The following is a 22,557-nucleotide window of genomic DNA, read 5'->3' as shown; positions in this document are numbered from 1 at the left end:
TTCCTTTCTTTCTTTCTTTCTTTCTTAGTAGGCTTATAATAAAAGCTTATCAAATTGAATTAAAGAGACAAATTTAGACTTAAAGAATAGCTTCCTATCACTGATGCAGAGTGAAATAAGCAGAACTGGGAGAACATTGTACCCAGTAACAACAATATTGGTTATCTACGAAAATTTGGCCACTCTCATCAATGCAATGAAGTGGGATGATCCTCAAAGGCTTCAGACAGGGAATGCTTTCCACCTCCAGAGAAAGAACTGTTGGTATAATCTTAGGCATCAGGCTATTTATGGTTTTATGGGGGGGGGGGCGTTGGTTATGTATGTATCTTATAACAATGACCAATATGGTAGTGTGTTTTATAGTTTCATATGAAAATAAAAATAAGTTGTTGTTGTTGTCGTTGTTTTTAAAGAATAGCTTTCTACCAATCTGAAATATTCCATAAGTAGAATAGGTTGCCACAGGGAATAGGAAGTCTCAATGCATAGTTTAGATGATCACTTGTCTTTATGTTATACAGGAAAATCTCTTTCAAGCATGGCTTGGACTAGAAAGCTATTGAGGTCTCTTTTTGGGGAATTGGGATTAAGAAAGGTTATATGTTTAATAAGATCTTCATTAAGGACTAAAGTTCTTTCCAAAAGCAATATTGAGCTGGAACACAGGAGAAGGGTAGTAGGAATCTGTTGACATAAGAGTAAAGGATAGATAGGAAGTAACTAAACAATAAGAAATAAAGTTCCAATAAGATGAATAGGACTATGAACCATTTCTCCATAATTAAAAGACTAAGACTTCTCCCTTTTAGGACATTCATGATAGAACATTTGGCAGATTCACAATATGGGTTGGAATAGATTCTTCACATTTCTTTTTATGGGTCTAAGAATAAAAACATGTCACAGTACAGAAATCTTTTCCCATTACTTCTTTTCTTTCAATTTGTGCTTAATTTTCATCAGTTTGAAATAAAATCATTTTTTCTCATTTCCTTTGGGGTATATCTCTGATTCTCCAAATGTCTGAGGTTTGCAATCTGTGTCAGCTGACAAATATTTTGCCAGGAAAGGATAATTATTTTGTTTTTCTTGAATGGTGAAACAGCTCCTCCACTAATTCATGGCTTCCTTGGAAGCACCTCACAATATTGCTCACAGCTATTTTCCCTAGTTTTACCTCCTTGGAGAGACATTTTTTCTGGAGTTGTTTATATTAAAGTGTTTGGTACATTTTATGAAATGGAAATCTTTATGTTAACTCATTCTGCTCCTTTTAGGTTAGAGCAATTTTTGTTCAATATTAAAATGTTGTTGTCTAGTTGTTTCAATTATGTCCAACTCTTTGTGACCTCAATTTGGGGTTTTCTTGGCAAAGATTTTGGAATGATTTGCCATTTCCTTCTTCAGATACAAAATCATCGTTATAACTTAAGCATGTTTTTATTTAGAAAACTATTTTTGAAAACCTTTCTATTCTGTATATGATTAATAAAACCATAGATGTACACAGAATATAGATCAGTATTAGTGGCACAAAATAGGCGGACATTTCTGTTGACCTTTCCTTACCAGAGCCAAGACCAATGAGAAAATATCTTCCAAGGTGTTCAGAAAACACTAAAACATACTCTGTGTAGGTCTTTTATGGAAACCTAGAGTCGTCAGTAATGAGAACATCTAACTTCCCATGTGTGTTTGGAAAGCACAATTGAGGTACCATTTTGAATTATGATTATTTCAAATATAGGATGTCAGGATGGAAATGAGGTTTCTGTTGAAGAGACACAAAAGCAAATTCTGATTAGGTAAACCAACACGAATCACTGTCCTTAGACTATCAAGACAAGCATGACCACCCAAAGATTGAGATCTGGAAGTTTTTTCTGAAAACAATAGAAAGGTTAGCATTTCCTCATAACTCCCTCCAAAGTGGGGAAGAAAACAAAACCACCAAAGTGAGGATGGGATTTGCCAGGACCTGCCCTTCTGGATGAATAAGATCATGTCAGTGGTTAGCACTGTCATCCTGGTGAAATACTAGTGTTAGTTCAGAATAAAGTTTCCACTTTTGCTTTTTCAATTTCTGTCAGGCAAACACTGTTTAGTCAAGTTTATAATCTTATTTATTTCTAAATGCATTTATTGGTATATACTGATACCAAAGACTTCATTCTTTTAAAATCACAAATAATAATTTGGAAAGAAAATGAATGAAAGAAGTTATAAATCAAGAAATTGCTTGCTATGTCTTGCTTGACTTCATTAGGACAGAGAAGAGATAAAAGTAACAGTGTCAGAAAATATTTTAGCCTGGAGAAACAACACAATATGAAAGGAAGCACAGAAATTCACTTACACTAAGAGAGAAGTCAAAATTAGTCCATATTCTTACTAACACGTAAATAGTCCTTTCTAATTAGAACGACTATTTTCCCTAATGAATGGGGATTTTGAACACCGCTAATCTCCAAATGACCAAGAGAAGCATAGATGCACATAGAATGTAGATCAGTGTGGTGGCACACAAGAGGGGAACATTTCCATTGTCCTTCCATATAATAATCATAATAATAGCAACTCATTTATGTAGTAGTTTAATATTTATAAAATGCTTTCCTCACAACAGCACTTTAAGGTAAATGGGCCCAAGAATCCCATTTTGCAATAATGAAACCAGACTTGTTCGGTATCTTTCTATAATTATCATAATAAAATGTGGCAACAATTTACATAGGGTTATTCAACATTTATTGTTCAACTGCTGTGTGCAAAGCACTATAGCAGGCACTATGAAGGAAGTGAGGAAGTTTATAGAAGGAGAAATAATTTTCTGTTCTCAAAAAACTTACTTTCTAGTTAGAAAAGCAATACTCACACACACAAAATCACAGAATTTAAAGTGATGGAAAGATGTATGCTTTTGGATTCAGTATCTGAGTTTAAATCCTGTATCTTCTACTTGATATCTGTGGGATTCTGGATAAGACACTTTATATCACTGAGTTTCATTTTCTTTATTTAAGAAATTTGTGTTAAATGGCTACAAATGCCCCTTTCTGTTTCTAAAATCTTTAAAATATATAGAAAAGAAGTAAAGGTTAATACTAAGTGTAATGCTTTTTCCACTCTACTGCCCTGCTATTTTTACTCTTTTAATTGATCAGAAAGGTCTTGCTCATCATAATTACTCTTGACTACATTGGGTAGTGGGTAGAATTGCTGACTGTCAGAAAGAGCTGAGTTCAAATGTGACTCCTTGTCATTGTTGGTTGGGTGACCCCATAAAGGTCTGAGCTTCATTTTCTCCACTTAAAAATGGGGATAATAATAGCATCTACTTTGTAAGGTTGTTATGAGGTATACATGAAATCATGTACAATACTTTCCCAACCTTAAAATACTATGAAGTATAAAAAGAATGTCATAAACAGGAGTCTGTAAAATGTAATGGTTGTTTGCCTCCATTTTCAAAGAGGACCAATGGCATTATGAGGCTGATGTCTTGACTTGTATTTGAGTTGCATGTAAGGCAGAATTACACAAAGTCATCTGTTTCATTCTCTCTTCCAGTCACAAAGCCTAATGGTCAAGACAAAAGTCAAGAAGACTAGCAATGGTCCAGCATCTTCAGTGTCTGTCCAAGGTTGAAGTGCTCTACAGTGTCTGCTTCAGCCTCCTTTGTGGCATTGCTCATCATCCATGAAGTCATCACATTCTTGGAGTAGACATCTCTCCTAATTCTCTGACAGGTTTGAGGACTGTGGGTTGCCCTCAATCTGGTTTGGCTCATCTGCTAAGATGACTTTAATAGAATGTGACCTGTGTGTTTGCTATAGCTTCTTGTACAAAGTGTAAGGAGTTCTGATCTTAGAATCAAAAGATTTTGTTTAAATACCTCTTACTAGATTTATGACAGAGCAAATCATTGAAATCTCCAGACCTTGGTTTTCTCATCTGGAGAATAAACATTGAATTAAATAATCTCTAAGGTCAATCAAGTCATAGCATTCTATTAGTTCTAAAGTAAGTATATCAACTAAATGATGGCTTGGTTGGGTTGGGCTGGGTTTTATTTGGGGGAAGGGAATGATTCCAAAAAGTAGCCTATCTGGGACTCTGGCCTCACTTTCTGAATCTACTCTCTGACTAGCAAATTGAGTCCCAAGAGCATGGCCACTACTTTCCTCAGATTCTAGAAGATCTTGAGGGATTGAGGGTATCTTTCTATTGCTCTTACTCATGTACTCCCATCTGGTGTGTTCCCTAATATAAATTCCTTTCTCCACAACATCAATTTGATTAATTATTTCTTCAGTATCATTGATAGCTAGTTAACACCAATTTTTGTTGTTCAGTCATTTTCAATTGTGTCCAACTCTTCATGACTCCATTTGTGTTTTCTTGGTAAGATGGTTTGCCATTTGCTACTCCAGCTCATTTTACTGATGAAGAAACTGAGGCAAATAGGATTAAAATAACTTGATCAGAATCACACAGCTAGTGTCTGAAACCAAATTTCAACATAGGAAAATAAGTCTCTAGGTCTGGCACTCCTTCCATTGTTCCACCTAGCTGCCAATACCATCTAGCAAAGGGATAGTAACAGAGAAAATGTAGAAATATTCAAAGTACAAAATCTTTCCAGATTTGGAGCATACTCTTCTTTACTATAACTTGATCCCTGGAGAGAGTGAGCTCAAACTTAGCATAGCTATTGCATTTCTCTCACCAAATTTGCCTCAGTTTGCAACATGGCTGATGGATGAATTATTCCCTTACTTTTAGATCAAAATGTCATTGGTGAGGCACATTCACTGTTGGGTGAGGCCACCCAGATATACTTCTCAGAGCTGTTTGGCTCCTGCAGCTACCAACAGATTCTAACAGGGACTGGATTGCTAGATTTCTAATGATTCCTCTGTCCTTTCAAAAGCTCATAGGTTCATGACCTGTCCTTTTCCATATCCAAAGCCCATTTCCCTAATATCTGGAAAGAAGAAACAAGAGGCACCTTGTATCACCAATCAACACCATCTATAATTTAAGTATTCAAATAAAACCAAACTCAGAAATAGAACAAATCAAGAAGTTGTTTGATTTGCTAAAATCAACAGGTTGCTGAAACTTAAAGTTAGTTCTTAAAAGTTTTGAGTGTTTTGCCTTGCTATATTCCTTTTCCTCAAAAGTAAAATTTAAGCACTAGAGCCAAAAAAAATCCTATGTTATACAAGCAATATGGCAATTACAAGATCATATGGCAATCTACCACACCACATCCCTCTATGATGAAGCCATGAGGATATTATACAATGTTTTGCTGAGAAAATCAAAAATGGAAAATTTTCTAGGGAACCAAAAGTTACTTTGTCTTCTATTTAATTGGCCCAGAGAATATTTAATAAGAAAACCATATTGTGACTGCTGTGTTTGAAAAATGCTATGTATTTTCATCTTTCCAAAAATATGAATTGCAAAACTGACAATAGTCTCAGTAAATGTTAAGCCATTTTCTGATTTTATCCTTTTGGTATAATCACCATTTGTACCAAGCCCTGTCCCCTCATGAAGACAGGAAAAAATCAGTTTTATAAACAATTCTGTCCTTTTCTTCTCTCTTATGTGTACTTTTAGCTGTTAGCCACAGGACTCAATTTCATTTAGTTGTGGTATTTATGGTTCACTGCAGACACTACAGAGGCCCTTGGGTAAGTAACATGTTTTCAATCAATTTAGAAAATAAAAAATATTTCCATAAGCAATACACCCTCCCCCAAAAAGTACCTTTTTAACCCACAAATATTCCAACTGGAATATCAATCATTACTGGTACTTCAAAGGAGGGCATCTATTTTGTTGTTGCTATTTAGTCATTTTCAATCATGTCCAATTCTTTGTGACCCCATTTGAAGTTTTCTTAGCATAGATATTGGAGTGATTTGACATGTCCTTCTCCAGATCACTTGACAGATGGGGAAACTAAGACAAAGATTACATTACTTACCTAGGGTCACAGAGCTAGTAAGTCTCTGAGGCCAGATTTGAACTCAGGTAAATTAGTCATCCTGACTCACTTATAAGTCATTTATAACACCAAACAAATAGTACATAAAAATCAATCCAATAGCAATCAGAAAAGGGAAACTTTTAGGGGCAGCTAGGTGGCACAGTTGATGGAGCACCAGTTCTGGAATTAGGAAGACCCATCTTCCTGAGTTCAAATTGGGACTTATAGACTTGCTAGCTATATGACACTAACTAAATCACTTTGCTTCTCTCAGCCTCAGTTTCATCATCTGTAAAGTGAGCCAGAAAAAGAAATGGCAAAGTACTTTAGTATCTCTGCCAGAAAAAGAAACAAAAACCCTAATAAAGTCATAAAGAGTCAGACATAATTGAAAAATGACTGAATGACAAGAAAGCTACTAAAAATGTTATAGTAGTTTTAAGCTATTAGAGCTTAACCTTTTATTTTTAAGTCCTAAAACAATGCTGAGACTTTTAGGACATCTTATATTTATCAAGCACTTACTAACAAGAATAATAGCCTTGTAGTGTGGTTTTAAATTTGCAAAAATATTTTTACATCTACTAGCTCATTTGAACCTCACAAAAGCCCTGTGTGAAACACAGAAGAAAAACAACTGTTCAATCACATTGGTTGGTGGAGATACGATTGGGAATGTAGATTCTAAACAATCATTCTATTGCAAATATTAATAATATGGAAACAGGTCTTGATCAATGACAGAAGTAAAACCCAGTGCAATTGTTCATTGGCCACAGAAGGGGGAGGAAAAGAACAAGAATCATGAAAATTTTTTCTTAATTAATCTATTAAATAAAAATTTTTAAAAAGAAAAGAAAAAAAGAAGAAATAGAGCAATTATGCCTGTTTTAAAGATGAGGAAACAGATTCACTGAGGTTAAATAACATTCACAATCATTTGACAAATAAGCATCTGATTAACTTGAAAGAAGTGAGGTCTAAATCAAGATTTTCTGGAGTACAAGTCCAATTACTGCAGCCATGAAAAATGTCACCTCTCAAAAAACTGTGGGAGAAGAAACACAGAAGAAAAACAACTGCTTGATTACATGGGTCGTGGGGCATATGGTTGGGTATGTAGACCTTAAATGAGCATCCTAGTTCAAACATCAACAACATGGGAATAGGTTCTGATCAAGGTCACATGTAATACCCAATGGAATTGTGCATCGGTTACAGGAAAGGTGGGGGGAGGGGAGGGAGGAATAGAATATGATTTTTGTAACCAAGGAATAATGTTTGAAATTGACCAAATAAAAATAAATTAAAATATTTTTTAAAATGCCACCTCTCGGGGGGCAGCTGGGAGTCAGTCCTAGAGACAGGGTTCAAATCTGACCTCAGCCACTTCCCAGCTGTGTGACCCTGGGCAAGTCACTTGACCCCCATTGCCTAGCCCTTACCACTCTTCTGCCTTGGAACCAATACACAGTATTGACACCAAGACAGAAGGTAAGGGTTTAAAAAAATGCCACCTCTCATCTCCAACATGATGCCAAGGATTATGGGGCATATAAAAGGACCAGAGGCTACATGAGCTACTCTCAAATATGATTTAGATTCATGAACCAGAGAACACTTGCTGAAAACAAAAAAGATAAATTTTCTGTGTAACGGGTTTGTCTCTTTCTCACTCTGGGCCATCTTGAAGCCAAGAGTACATGGTGAGTGTACTAGAGAACTGGTCATTGAGTCAATCTTTAAGAGAATGTACAGTGAGCACAAGCTCACTCAATTGCTGCACAAATGATGGAACATTGAATAGACATTCTGTAACTTGTTCCAGCTTGCCAACCATATTGTGAATAAAAGCCTCTTTGAATGGTTGTATAGCTGCAATTGAAGGGAATTCAAAAGATATTAATCATCCAGAGCTTATCCTTTCTCTTGGTTTTACTTCTTTCTGTGTGGTGGTGTTCCAGTGAAAGGAGAAAAATAATTTTTTGAGGAATGAGGCCACCAGCCTAGGAGTGTTGTGCATCTCAAAGTTTGCAGCCAACATGACGAATGTTGGGGTTCCTAAGAGCAAGGAGTGGCCTTGTGAATCTAGTCCAGCAATATCTGAAAGAAGAAATCATCCAATATTACAAAGCAGCAGTCATCAAAACAATTTGGTACTGGCTAAGAGACAGAAAGGAGGATCAGTGGAATAGACTGGGGGAAAGCGACCTCAGCCAGATAGTATACGATAAACCCAAAGATCCCAGGTCTTGGGACAAAAATTCACTATTTGATAAGAACTGCTGGGAAAATTGGAAGACAGTGTGGGAGAGATTAGGAATTGATCAACACCTCACACCCTACACCAAGATAAATTCAAAATGGGTGAAAGACTTAAACATAAAGAAGGAAACCATAAGTAAATTGGGTAAACACAGAATAGTATACATGTCAGACCTTTGGGAAGGGAAAGACTTTAAAACCAAACAAGACATAGAGAGAATCACAAAATGTAAAATAAATAATTTCGACTACATCAAATTAAAAGGCTTTTGTACAAACAAAAGCAATGTAACTAAAATCAGAAGGAAAACAACAAGTTGGGAAAAAATCTTCATAAAAACCTCTGACAAAGGTTTAATTACTCAAATTTATAAAGAGCTAAATCAGTTGTACAAAAAATCAAGCCATTCCCCAATTGATAAATGGGCAAGGGACATGGATAGACAGTTTTCAGATAAAGAAATCAAAACTATTAATAAGCACATGAAGAAGTGCTCCACATCTCTTATAATCAGAGAGATGCAAATCAAAACAACTCTGAGGTATCACCTCACACCTAGCAGATTGGCTAACATGACAGTTATGGAAAGTAATGAATGCTGGAGGGGATGTGGCAAAGTAGGGACATTAATTCATTGCTGGTGGAGTTGTGAACTGATCCAGCCATTCTGGAGGGCAATTTGGAACTATGCACAAAGGGCGATAAAAGAATGTCTACCCTTTGATCCAGCCATAGCACTGCTGGGTTTGTACCCCAAAGAGATAATGGACAAAAAGACTTGTACAAAAATATTCATAGCTGCGCTCTTTGTGGTGGCCAAAAATTGGAAAATGAGGGGATGCCCATCAATTGGGGAATGGCTGAACAAATTGTGGTATATGTTGGTGATGGAATACTATTGTGCTCAAAGGAATAATAAAGTGGAGGATTTCCATGTGAACTGGAACAACCTCCAGGAAGTGATGCAGAGCGAGAGGAGCAGAACCAGGAGAACATTGTACACAGAGACAAACACACTGTGGTATCATCGAACGTAATGGACTTCTCCATTAGTGGTGGTGTAATGTCCCTGCACAATCTGCAGGGATCAAGGAGAAAAAAACACTATCCAAAAGCAGAGGACAAACTGAGGGAATAGAAACACCAAGGAAAAGCAACTGCCTGACTACAATGGCTGAGGGGACAGGACAGAGGAAAGACTCGGAGCGAACACTCTGATGCAAATACTAACAACATGGCAATGGGTTCAAGTCAAGAACACATATGATACCAGTGGAATCACACGTCGACCACGGGGGGGTGGGAGGGAGGAAAAGAAAATGATCTTTGTCTTTAATGAAAAATGCATGGAAATGATCAAATAAAATACTATAAAATTAAAAAAAAAAAGAAGAAATCATCCAACAGCAATGCCACATTGGATGTGAATTTAATGGGATCAACACTATGTAGAAATTGAATTGTCTCCCTGTACAGTGCTATGCCTCCAAGATGTTGGGTAGAAATGTTTGTACTTCTCTTGCTGCTATATTTTTGAAGTAAACATCCATTTATAAAAGCTAAGGTTTTAATTGATTAAATGGATCTATGCTGCTAGTCACTGACAGTTGACAATGGGGTAGAAGAAAACCACAAGTAGAATATTTAAATTTATAGCATTAGAGATGCCCCCAAATCCTCATGGATACCTCTAGAATCTAGAAAGGGAGATGGATGTAGCTAGTCTTACTCTGGAAAAGTGAGACCAAAGTACTGGTACCTTACATTTGGTCAGAGTAAGAAAGCTCTATAGGAATTCAGCAAATGGAGAGAGGTCAATCAATGTAGGCTGGAATTACTGAGACATCTTTTGTTAAAAAGGAAGCCCCCCAAAAAGACAATTTTCAGTTATATCTAACTTTTTATGACTCCATTTGTGGTTTTCTTGGCAAAGACAATGGAGTGATTTGCCATTTCCTTCTCCAGTTCATTTAACAGATGAAGAACTATGGCAAACAGGGATAAGTGGCTTGCCCAGGGTCACACAGCTAGTAAATGTCTGAAGCCAGATTTGAATTCATGAAGATGAGTTTGACTCTAAGGCCAGTGCTCTATCCACTCTGCTACTTAGCTGCTCCAAAAGAGGCAGATGGATATAACTAAGGATATAGGAGGTAAGAAGGTATTCTGAGACTGCCAAACAACACAATAAAGCCACAGAAGCAAAGATGAACAAGGAAGCCTGATGTGGATATGGAGGATGACAAGAGACTGACTTGACAATTGCTGCATTTTACATTCTTTTGATGAGCTCTACAAAGAAAAAAGGAAATGTATTTTTAGTATAAAGAGAAAAATAGGAAGAATATTGCAGCATCCTCTGGAAATTGTCACGCATGTTAAAAATAATACCTTCAGGCAAGCCATTTTGAAAATGGGATTCTCGCTGTCTTCAGGGAAGAAAATAGAAAGATTTTAAGAGATTAGAATTCTCCTCAACCAAAATGTGCTTTTACATTATAAGAGCTTCCACATGGATAAACTTATTTAGCCCCACAGTGTTGATATGGATGATATGATCAGGGAGTGTGTCCATTATTTCTTGCCATTTCATTTTTTTTTTTTGGCCAGCTATCTGGTCCCACATTTGGCAGTCAGATCATTATTTTAGTTATGAAGTTTTCCTACTGTCCACTGACTATATATGTACTCTATAACTTTTCTGAGCTAGGGATTTTGGCATAACTGAAGTCAATAGAAAATATGTTGTCGGCATTAATCTTGAAGAGACATTTTCCCAGTGTAAAATAATCACAACTCAATTGAATTTATTTCTCTTCTCCAGGTTGGTTTGAATTTGAGCTGACTTAAAGCTCAAAAAAATAATCTCTGTGCATTCATGCATTTATTAACTATGGTTTCCAACATGTGCAGCTGCTGTTAGGGGTAGGACTATATCCCAAAATCAGCCAAAGGAAGAAGACTGCAAAGACTGCAAGACTGAATTTTTAAAAAATTACCCAATAATATAAAATAATATGGGCTGCTGTTTGGTGATCTTAATAATTGTATGACAGTATACATGACTAAGAACATCTTGTTAGGGAAATGGAATGTTCTCCATACGAAGGCATGGAAATGTCAGGAAATGTTGTGTGCCAAATGTAAAGCTTAAGAGTTCCCAATTGCTCTTTAGATTTTTAGGTTGTAGTAGCTGTTCTTGGCAAATCATAAAGTCTAACTTTAAGTAAGGATAACTGCATAATGTGCCCTGTCTGTCAGAGACTAATAATGCCTGGGGTTTAAATAAGGTTTTGTCTCCAAAGCTCTCTCTCTCTCTCTCTCTCTCTCTCTCTCTCACTCATATACACACACACACATTTGGTTCTACTTTATTCTACCAATTCCCTTTAAAGAAAGATAGTAACACTCCTTTATGGGTAGCCACAAAGTGCCTCTAGATAAGTGACTTGTCATAAACACAAAGCCATAATAACCAGGACTGTTTTTCCCTGGGATGGAAATAATCAGGGATAAAAGACTGGTAAAAGACAAGAGGAAAGTTCAGCTATGACTTTAGTGATACTGGCAAAGGGGATGGATATTCCAATCCTCGATTCTGTGGGAGATAAAGATGAAGTCCATCATAATGGGATCTTGGTGGAAAGTAGCCCAGACATCACTTCACTGTGCTTTATTGAATATCTGAAACAGACCAGAAGACCATGAGATACTGGGACAGCAGTGGACATAGGGAGAAAATATGTGCCTGCTCCTGAAAAAAGTTTCATTTGTCTCCTTATTTAATCAGCTTTACTAAAGCATTAGTCTTCCAGAGCTTTCCCCTTCTCTTGGCTTGACTTCTTCCTATATAGCTGAGCTCCAGTGCGAGAAGAGAGATAATGATATGAGAAGAAACCTGGGCTTTCCCCATCAAGGATGATATGTAGCTTGTAAATATCATCTGAAAACTCTCTTCATTGACTATGGCATTTACCAACTTGGTAATCTAACTTCACAGTATTCAATCTTATTTTAGCAAATACTAGCCCAATGAAGATATCTAATTTTTAAATGATGACATAGAACTATGGAAAGGACATTAGTAGCTTTGTAAGAAATACTGTCATGAGATTCAGAGAACTTGTGTTCAAATCCCACCTCTGAACTTTACTGCCAGTGTGACATTGGCCAAATCAAATTACATATCTATATATTCTAAATACTCATGTAATCATGCCTTTTTCAGTTTTATTCCCTTTTGAATAGTTCTCTTCTTTCACTACCCAATTCTAGATATGTAGAGAAAATGCAAGAATATTTTTCTCAGGATAATTTCTCTCTAGCAATCTGAAACTCTCAGTAGTGGTAATTGTGAATCTCTGTAGGTTTAGTAATGGTGGCTGAAGGGGTGTTCACTTCATTTAATTAACATTAGGTAATTAATGTTCCTTAAAAAATTGATCATGGGGGAAGCTAGGTGGCTCAGTGGATTAAGAGTCAGACCCAGAAATGGGAGGTCCTGGTTTCAAATCTGGCCTCAGATACTTCCTAGTTGTATGACCCTGAGCAAGTCACTTAACCTCCATTGACTAGTCCTTACTGCTCTTCTGCCTTAAAACCATTTCACAGTATTGATTCTAAGATGGAAGGTAAGGGTTAAAAAAAAGAATTGATCAGTGTTTATAATATACTATCCATATACTATGGATAGCAAGCAAGGATAATCAAAGATTTCACTGCAAGAAAATAACATTGATTCCATAGGTGCCCATGAGAATTTGTATGATGGGAGCTATAATTAGCATATGGCTCTGAAAACATTACAGCTTATTCAGAAAGAACAGAATAGGTAAGCAGTGGCTTCCAAACTTTATATTTTATTGCCTAGCTTTTAAAAATGTCACTTACTTGATAAAAACTATTTATATAATTTATTTTTATATTTATTAATTTTTAATCAAATAAAATTAAGAATTTATTGGAAATAATATTTGTAAAATGCTTACTTAGCACAATGTCTAGGAGAAAGTGGGCACTTAATAGATTCTTATTTCCTCTCTATAATGGAAAAATCTTACATGTAAAACTTAAAAGTCAGCATTCACAGATGTTTATTTATTTATATTTTTTATACCTTTATCTTCCATCTTAGAATCAACACTAAGTATTGGTTCCAAGGCATAAAAGCAACAAGGGCTAGGTTGTTGAGGTTAATTGACAGAACTAGGAAGTGTCTGAATTCAGATTTGAACCCAGGACCTCTCATCTCCAGGCCTGGCTCTCTCTCCACTGAGCCACCTAGCTGCCCCAGACATTTATTTTTTTTCAATTTCCTTTTTTCTTTCTCATATTTATTACTTTTAGAAATAATAAATCTAAATAATGTTATTAATGTGAAGAATGGGTTTCACTGATTGGTATGGAGTTTCTGAAAATGTCATGTCACTGATGAACTACTCTAATTCAACCACTAAAAAAAGATCAATATTTTTATGACAGCTATAGTAGAAAAGTCTTCTTCACAAAATAGTAAAATTTGTATCACTTTGATAAACAAGGAAACGGCCAAAATTAATAAAATTTTCAAGTTCAAGTACTTCTTTCAACATATTATCACAAGATAAACATATTAACTGAATATATCCCATTGATTTATGGCAAATAGATTACTTATCCATTTCTATTTTCAAATATCTCGAACTTTAAAAAAGAAATGAGAATCATTTCTGTAGACTGCCCAGGCAATTGAATAATAAAGGAGTCTTAAGCTTTTATTTCACTTACCAGACAAGTATTTCTAAAATTGAAAAAGTCAGCAATTATTAAACACTTCCTGTACTGCCAGGCACCTTTCTAAGAACCAAGAATACAAAAACAAGCAGAAAGAAAAACAGTGCCTTCCATTCTGCTCAGGAAAGACACCACATGAACAGAAGTTGAAGGGGAGTGATTACCCACTATCAGTCCATAGTAGAAGAAGTATGGAAAGTCATTAAAATACTTCTTAAATGAATATATTATCTATTCTCTGACTTTTCCCTATATACTATTGTTTTATCTGGATCCTAAACATCAACAACATTTACTAAGCACCTCCTACATACCAGACACTCTGCTAAGAGCAGAAGATACAAAAGGAGCCAAAGACAGCTCCTCTCCTCAAGGAGCTTATGTTCTGATGAAGAAGACAACATGCAAACAAATATATACAAAAAAAGTTATATGCAGGAAATGATTAACAGAGCGAAAACACTTGAACTCAGAGGGATTGGGAAAGGCTTCCAGTAAAAGATGAGATTTTAATTGGAATTCAGAGGAAGCCAGGGAATTCAGTAGGCAGAGTTGAGAAGGGAGACCAATCCAGACAGACTGGGCAGCCAGGGAAAATGCTAGAAACAAAGAGGTGGCTTTTTTTATGGAACACTCAGGAGGCCAGTGACACTGGTTTGAAGAGTACCTGGCAGGGAATGAAGCTTAAAAAGACTGGAAAGGTAGGAGGGGACTAGGTTATAAAGAGTTTTGAATGTCAAACATAGAATCTTGTATTTGAAACTAGAAGCAATGGAGAACAATTGAGGTGATTTTGTAATTATTTTTCAAATTTTTCTTTTATTTTATTTCAGTAACAAATTTACACATGTTTTCTAAGGTTACATGATTCATTTTCTCTCACTCCCCTTTTCTATCCCACCTCCCATAGTTGACAAGCAATTCCACTGGGTTTTACATGTATTGTCACTCAAAATTATTTCTATATTGTTCATTTTTGTAATAGAGTAATCTTTTAAAACCAAAACCCCAAATCATACACACATAGAAACAAGTGATAAATCCTATATTTTCTTCTGCATTTCTACTCCAACAGTTCTTTCTCTATATGTGGATAGCAATTCCTTTCATCAGTCCCTCAGAATTGTCCTGGATCATTGTATTGCTGTTAGTAGCAGTCTATGTCACTTGATCGTCCCATAATGTTTCAGTTGCTGTATATAATGTTCTCCTGGTTCTGCTTATTTCATTCTACAGCAGTTCACATAGGTCTTTCCAGTTCACATGGAACTCCTCCAGTTCATCATTCCTTATAGCAAAATAGTATTCCATCAGCATCTTGTACCACCGTTTGTTTAGTCATTCCTCAATTAGGGGCATCCCCTCAGTTTCCAATTTTTCATCACCACAAAAAGTGTAGCTATAAATATTTTTGTACAAATAGGTCCTTCCCCATTTTTAAAATCTCTTTGGAATATAGACCTAGTAGTGGTATTGCTGGATCAAAAGGAATTTAGTGAGTTATTATTTCTATTCTGCCTGAGAATTGTAACTGATGATATCATAATTTCACTCATTTTATTCTTACTTCAAAACACATGTAGTGTTGGTGCCACTATCCTGGCATGCAGGTGCAAAGTCAAAAGAATTCATTAATGAATGACCTCCATGAGCCCCTCAGAGACTGAGAATAAAAGCAATGAATCTTCTATTTTATTTAATAAACAAAGCAATGGGATTTATAGGGATTAGTAAAAGACTTGTTATTTTCAGAATAAGTTCAAGAAGAGACTGGATAACATAGGGATATCAGGCAGGAATATCACAGAAGGGTTTGCTGTCCTGGATGGGAAAATGGAATAAATAACTAAAGGGATTCGTTGTAGCTCTAAGAGTCTATGGTTCTAAGGACAGGTTAAGCATATTCACAAGAAAGTAAACTAGGAAATCTGAATAAGAAATAAAATTATTTGCTACTCCCAAGTGTTACTGGTCAGCTAGGTGGCACAATGGATAGAGTGTCAGGCCTGAAGTCCAGAAGACTCATCTTCCTGAGTTCAAATCTGATCTCAAAAACTTACTAGCTGGGTCACCCGAGGAAAGTCACAACTCTGTTGACCTTGGTTTCTTCTTATATAAAATGAGCTGGAGAAGAAAGTGGGAAACTATTTTATAGTATCTTTGCCCAAGAAACCCCAAAGGAGTCATGAAGAGTTCAGATATGACTGAAAAATGAATTGAACATCAACAGCAAATCTTGGTCAATTTCACTCTGATGGACACAACTGGTCTTTGTTGATTGTATTTGCAGTGGCCAAGTGGACTCTGATGCTTAAATTTTGTACAAAATTATAGGGCTCCCTCCTTTGCTTTCACATATGATTCTTAATATTGTGATATTTTGATTCACCACTTTTGAAAAAGCAACAGATTAAAGCAACTTCTATATAGCCAAAAGAATAGACCATTTTAAAAGGATTTTTTAAAGGTACAGCTAATGTAGCAGAAGGAATGAAATAAAATGGACAGCTCATTTAAAGTTACATCTAGTTAAGATCATAGTCTAGAAGGATCCTGGCATTCTTTTCTTTTTCCTTTTTTTTAAAATTTATTTATGTTATTTTCCATGGTTACATGATTGATGATTTTTCCCTCCCCTCTTCTCTCCCCCCTCCTGGAGCTGGCAAGTAATTCCACTGAGTTATACATGTATCATTGTTCAAAACCTATTTCCATGTTATTGGTATTTGCAGTAGAGTGATCTCTTAACATCAAAACCCTAATCATATTCCCATCAAAGCATGTGATAGATCATGTGTTTTTCTTCTGCGTTCCTACTCCCACAGTTCTTTCTCTGGATGTGGATAGCGTTTTTTCTCATAAATTCCTCTGGATTGTGATCCAGGATTCTTAACCTGGGATAGGTTAACTTGCTTTTGTTTCAATATTTTGATAATTGTTTTTTATATAATCAGTTTCCTTTTAATACCCAGCATTTCAAAAATAATAATATTTTCAAAATATTATTTTGAGCAGGGCTCTATAAGTTTTTACCAAAGGGGTCCTTGACACAAAGAAGGTTAAGATCCTCTGTTCTAGGCAGACCCAGTGCCCCTCATGAACATCTGTTAACAAAGAAGCAAAGTAATGAAATAACAAGACCAAAAGAAGTTCCTCATGCCATAAAAATGGCACAAGGAGATATGACTTGAAGCAAGGACTGTCTCAGTGATTGGGTCTCAAAGCTCAGGTCCAGAAGCCACCAAAGACCACCATGGGATACCAGCTCAAAGCCAATGAGATGCTTTAGAGTCCAAGTCTTGAAGTGATTGATTTTGATGGTTTTCTGCACAAGGAAACGAATACATCTACTAGGTAACCAAAGTCAGGGGAAGCCCCAGGAGGCAGAAAGAAGCACCAGATTATTATCTACACTGAACTCAGCTCCCCATCCCAGGCCACAAGGTGACTCCTGGCCAAGGCTAAAGAATAAGACAGCCCCACTGGTCTGTAACACAGGTTAAACCTTGTCCTGGTAGAACTACATCTTACTCCTTTGTCTAACTAGGGAAACAGGACCTGGGCCACCTGGTTGCCTCATCTAATAGTATAGAAATGACCAGATCTTGGCACTGGCCCAAAATCCTAATCCAAAAACCAAAAATAGGTATGAAGAAAAATGAAAAAGGAAGAATTAGTTGAGGGTAGGGATATTATCAGTTAAGTGATTCCAGGATAGAATCCCAAAGAAAAGGAAATAACTCTGAAATAATTACAATTAGAATATAAAAAAGAAACAATGAAACAAAGAATTGACCACAATAATTCCAAGAATAAACAAAAGAAATTATGGGAAAGCAAAATAAATTTTTTTAATTAATTGTAATTCTTGAAAAGAAAAAAAACTTAAGGAAAAAAAATTTTAGGAATTTTTTAAGGAAATTTTTAGGAAAAATTATAAACATAACAAACTACATTAATAACCAAGCAATAAAAAAGCACATGATTATAACAATAGTTGTCCCAAAAAGTTAAAAAACACTAAAAAGTGTAGCAATTTGTCTATTCTGCCTTTTATAATACACAAACAAATCATAAACATGCAACAAAAACATAGAATATGTATTTATTAATTACTAAACTATTTTACATTTTTCATATTTCTAAATTATGCATTTCTTTTAAATGAGAAGCAGGATCTCTCTATAACTAAGAGCTAGTATTATATGTGATGAAGAAACATTAATGGCTTTTCCATTAAGATCAGGTGGCAAAGCAAAGAGGATCCATTGCCATCTCTGTTACTTAATATTTGGAATGACTTAAAAAGGTCTCTAAGTCAGTTATCTGCTACAGACATTGAAAGACATGGAAAATGTCTATTTGAATTTGGATCATGCTAAATTCTTTTTTAAAGTAAACTGTGAGAAACCTGCCTTAAGTTGTTTCAATAGTAATGAAAAGTAGCATTTCATTGCACTTAGTGCTATTGTTTAAACTTTCATAATGATGATAAAAGAAACTTATGATTCTGAAAAATATAACTTTAACCTGCAAAAAATAGAAATGCCAACAAAAACAACACTACAAAAAAAAAAGAAACAGAGAATTAGCAGAGGCAAAGGGAAAATAAAATCATTTACTTAGTAATCCATAAAGACTTGATAACAACAAAATTAAATTAGTTTACCTCAGAAAAGCTGCAGAATATAAAATAAACTCACAAAAAATCATATATTTTAATAATACCCAGGAAGAAATAGAAAAAGAAATCTTATCCAAAATAACCAGAAAATGTATAAAATATCAATGAGTCAGCCTACTAAGACCCTCTCTATTCTTCATATCAATACAAGAATGATTATTATTATATTGAGATTATTATAATGTTATAAAACTTTTTTTAAGAGAAATAAATGAAAATATATAAAGATAGTGAAGTAAGTGTAGTAAAAAATTGGAGAGATGTTAATTGCTTACATTTAGGTCTTACTAGTGTAATAAATGTTATAACCCAAATTTGTTTACAAATTTACATCATACCAAACTATCAACAATTTTATTGATCTAGACAAAATAATAACAAAATTAAACTGGAGAATCAAAAGATCAAAAATCTCAAGGGAAATGATGAAAAAAAAATGGGAATAAAAGGGACCTTATAAAACCAGGTCTCAAATGATACAACTAAAACTGCCATCCTGGTCCCTGCCTTCTAGACCCATTCCAACTTGTCAATGTCTTCCTTAAAATTCAGTACCCAGAACTGAACACAGTTACCCAGACATGTTCAAGTCAAGGAAGGAAGAGTTCAGTAGAATTATAACATCTTCCTTGTTCAGGGTATTAATGCAACTAAAGAGTTTAGACATTACTCAAAGCAAGCTTTTATTTATTCTTTTAAGCCACCATAAACTGTCTTGTATTTTACTTTTCTCTCCTCAAGGATCTCTTCACTGGAAATCTTTAGGAATCTTGGTTGATTCACAGGATTTTGTTGATCTAAATCCAGTATGAGGTTAATAAGTACAAATAAAATAATAAAACATGTAGTTTATGAGTTACTTTAACATGTTCAAAGTGCTCATTTCATTTAAGCCTTATCATTATCTTTTTTGAGATAAGCTCTATTGGGTATTATTCCCCATTTTGGGAAAAATGGGGAATAATACCCAATAGAGCTTAAATGAACTGAAGTTCAGAGAGATTAAGTGATTTGCCTATGGTCATATAACCAGTAAGCATCAGAAAGTGGAATATGAACCCAATTCTTCATGACTCCATGCCCAGAAATCTATTTCCTACTCAAGGCTCCTGAGTTTATAAGTGTGGTTGTTTGTGTCTCCAAATGTCTTTAGGTCTTGGGCAACAAGCCTAGCCTCATTAGCACTCAACTCATAAAAACATCCCCCATATGTTCTATGAAGGGTAATTACTTTTGATTTGCTAAAAGCTTTGAGATCTCAGGGAAGAGGGGAAGTTAGTTTTAAGAAAGAGTAAGAGTTGATAATATAATTCTTTATGGTCTAATACCTGGGGAAGAATTACTATAGGCTATATTCACATCTCCAATGGCAAACCTAGAAAATAGCAAAAGAAGACTATGGCAGAACTGGTAGAGAGGAAGGAAATAATAGCCACAAGCTAGTAAATGTTTAATAACCAACTCTCTGAAGCTTGACACATTTTAAAGTTTAATCTATATTGCTGCCATTCTCTTGATTACATTCTTAAGTCTAGACAATTAACAAAAATAAATAAGCTCTGATTTATAGTGTTTACTGATTTTGGAAGTGACCATGAGCTGAAAATCAAATAGCCAGTTTTCCCTAGCAAGTCTGAGCTGGCTCCAGCACACCCTGGATCTACAACCCCAAACCACGAAGTACGGCTTTGAGAGCTATTTCTAGATCTTGATTTTCTAAGTGGGAAACTATAAGTTGGTGATTCTCTAATTTGTAAAGAGAGTAGCACATACCCTCATTTTGTTTTTCTCTAGCCAATGGTGAAACAGAAGTAATAGTATAACCCTCATATTCTTAGTAGAAGAGTTTTTCGCTTTCCTTCTTTCTCTCTCCTCTTCTCCTTATAGCAGCAATTTCTTGCCCAGAAACAGGCATAGAAAAGAAACAACCACTCCAGAGAATGAGGCACCAATCTAGGGGTATTTTGGCTTTAAATTTCTGTAACAAGCTTGCTGTTGATGTTGGCTGTACCTGCAAATGATTTGCTAAGTCCTTCTTCTCCTCCCACTCTCTCATATGACACGCCATAGTAAAACCCAACTAGAATACTAGGTAAAATGCTGAAGTTCATGCAAAGCCAGATGCTTTCAATTATAGATATGAGACAATAATGATACATGTAGTGCCTTTGTAGGAAGCAATGAACCTGGGAGGAAAAATGCATGTGAAAGGCATGTTAACATGGAAGTGAAAATGGAAATGAGTTGTTATTTTCCAATTTTATGAAAGAAAACTTATAGGTGAACCATACAAATAATAGCCATACTGAATTGGTGGTGTTAGCTAGAAAGAAATTCTGAGATGCCAATGCACACTATTTGGAAAACGGAATACAAGTTAGGCAAATTGGTACCAGCTGGAAGATTAGATCTAAAACAGATCAGGCTGTGAGAAGGGAGAAACTCAAGGCTATCCAACACCAGCTCAGTCAGATCTGCCCTAGTTTTGTATAACTCACAAATTGGACCCACCAACTTGTAGATTTTTTCCCCATAATGGTGATGTTTTCAATGATCCAGAAACTAGGGCTAGATGTATATTGTGGACATGGAAGTTTTCTATCATTGTATAGTTAGTTTAATACAAGTATTCAAAATTCTCTATTTGCTATAGAATTTACACAACATAAGCATTCACATAGAGGTCAGAAGTGCTACAAGTACTGATTATGAGACATGGGAGTCATTGACACAGGACTATCTTGCATGATGTGCCCACATCAAAGAAGGTGCTGTGTTCTAAAAGCAAAGTTGAATTTCAGTAGCCCAAAGGAAATGTGATCCCAAATATTCATATGAGTTATTTGTGCCCAACCTGTGGTAGAAACTTCCAAGCTCTTATTGGTCTGATCTACCACAGTCAAACACACTCATTGACCTCACCAGAATGATGTATTTTAGTCTTCTTTGACTATAGACAATAACTAGCCACGTACCTCAAATAGTCCTCTAGCTAAAACATTAACTTGATAGCTATAAAAATTGTCTGCATAAGGAAAATAAGGAAAAGAAAAAAGAAAGGAAAAAAGAAAAAAGAAAGAAAGGAAGGAAAAAGAAAGGAGGAAGGAAGGAAGGAAGGAAGGAAGGAAGGAAGGAAGGAAGGAAGGAAGGAAGGAAGGAAGGAAGGAAGGAAGGAAGGAAGGAAGGAAGGAAGGAAGGAAGGAAGGAAGGAAGGAAGGAAGGAAGGAAGGAAGGAAGGAAGGAAGGAAGGAAGGAAGGAAGGAAGGAAGGAAAGGAGGAAGGGAGGAAAGAGAAAGCTAACCCCTCTTCATATATCCTTTATCCAGTCCTTTCCTGATTTCTCCAGAAGATTCCATCCTTCCCTAATCATCACTCCTCTACTAATCTTTAATTTGTCCCTTCCTACTGATTCCTTTCCTGCAGCCTCCAAATTTGCCCAGGTCTCTCCATCTTAAAAAAAAAAAACATTGACTAAACCTTGCCATCTCCTCAAACCATTGTCCTATGGGTTCTCTTCCCTTTCACAACATCCCAAGGATATCCCAATCAGCTGGGCTCCCAACCTCAGAGTTATCTTCTGCTTCTCACTTTTCTTCATGTTCCATATCACATCAGCCAAGGCTTTATCTTTTCTGCTTCTGTGATATCTCTTACACTCTTCTTCTCCCTTCTCACATGGCCACTGCCCTAGTTCAGACCCTTTATACCTCTCACCTAGACCATTGCAATAACCTCCTAACTCGCCTCCCTGTCTCAGGTTTCTCCCCACCTCAATTCTACTACACTACACAGCTGCTAATGATTTTCTGGAAATGCAGGTCTGACCAA

This window comes from Monodelphis domestica, chromosome 1, assembly GCF_027887165.1.
Source record: "Monodelphis domestica isolate mMonDom1 chromosome 1, mMonDom1.pri, whole genome shotgun sequence".
Taxonomy (NCBI): domain Eukaryota; kingdom Metazoa; phylum Chordata; class Mammalia; order Didelphimorphia; family Didelphidae; genus Monodelphis; species Monodelphis domestica.
Note: the sequence above shows the minus strand (reverse complement) of the source record.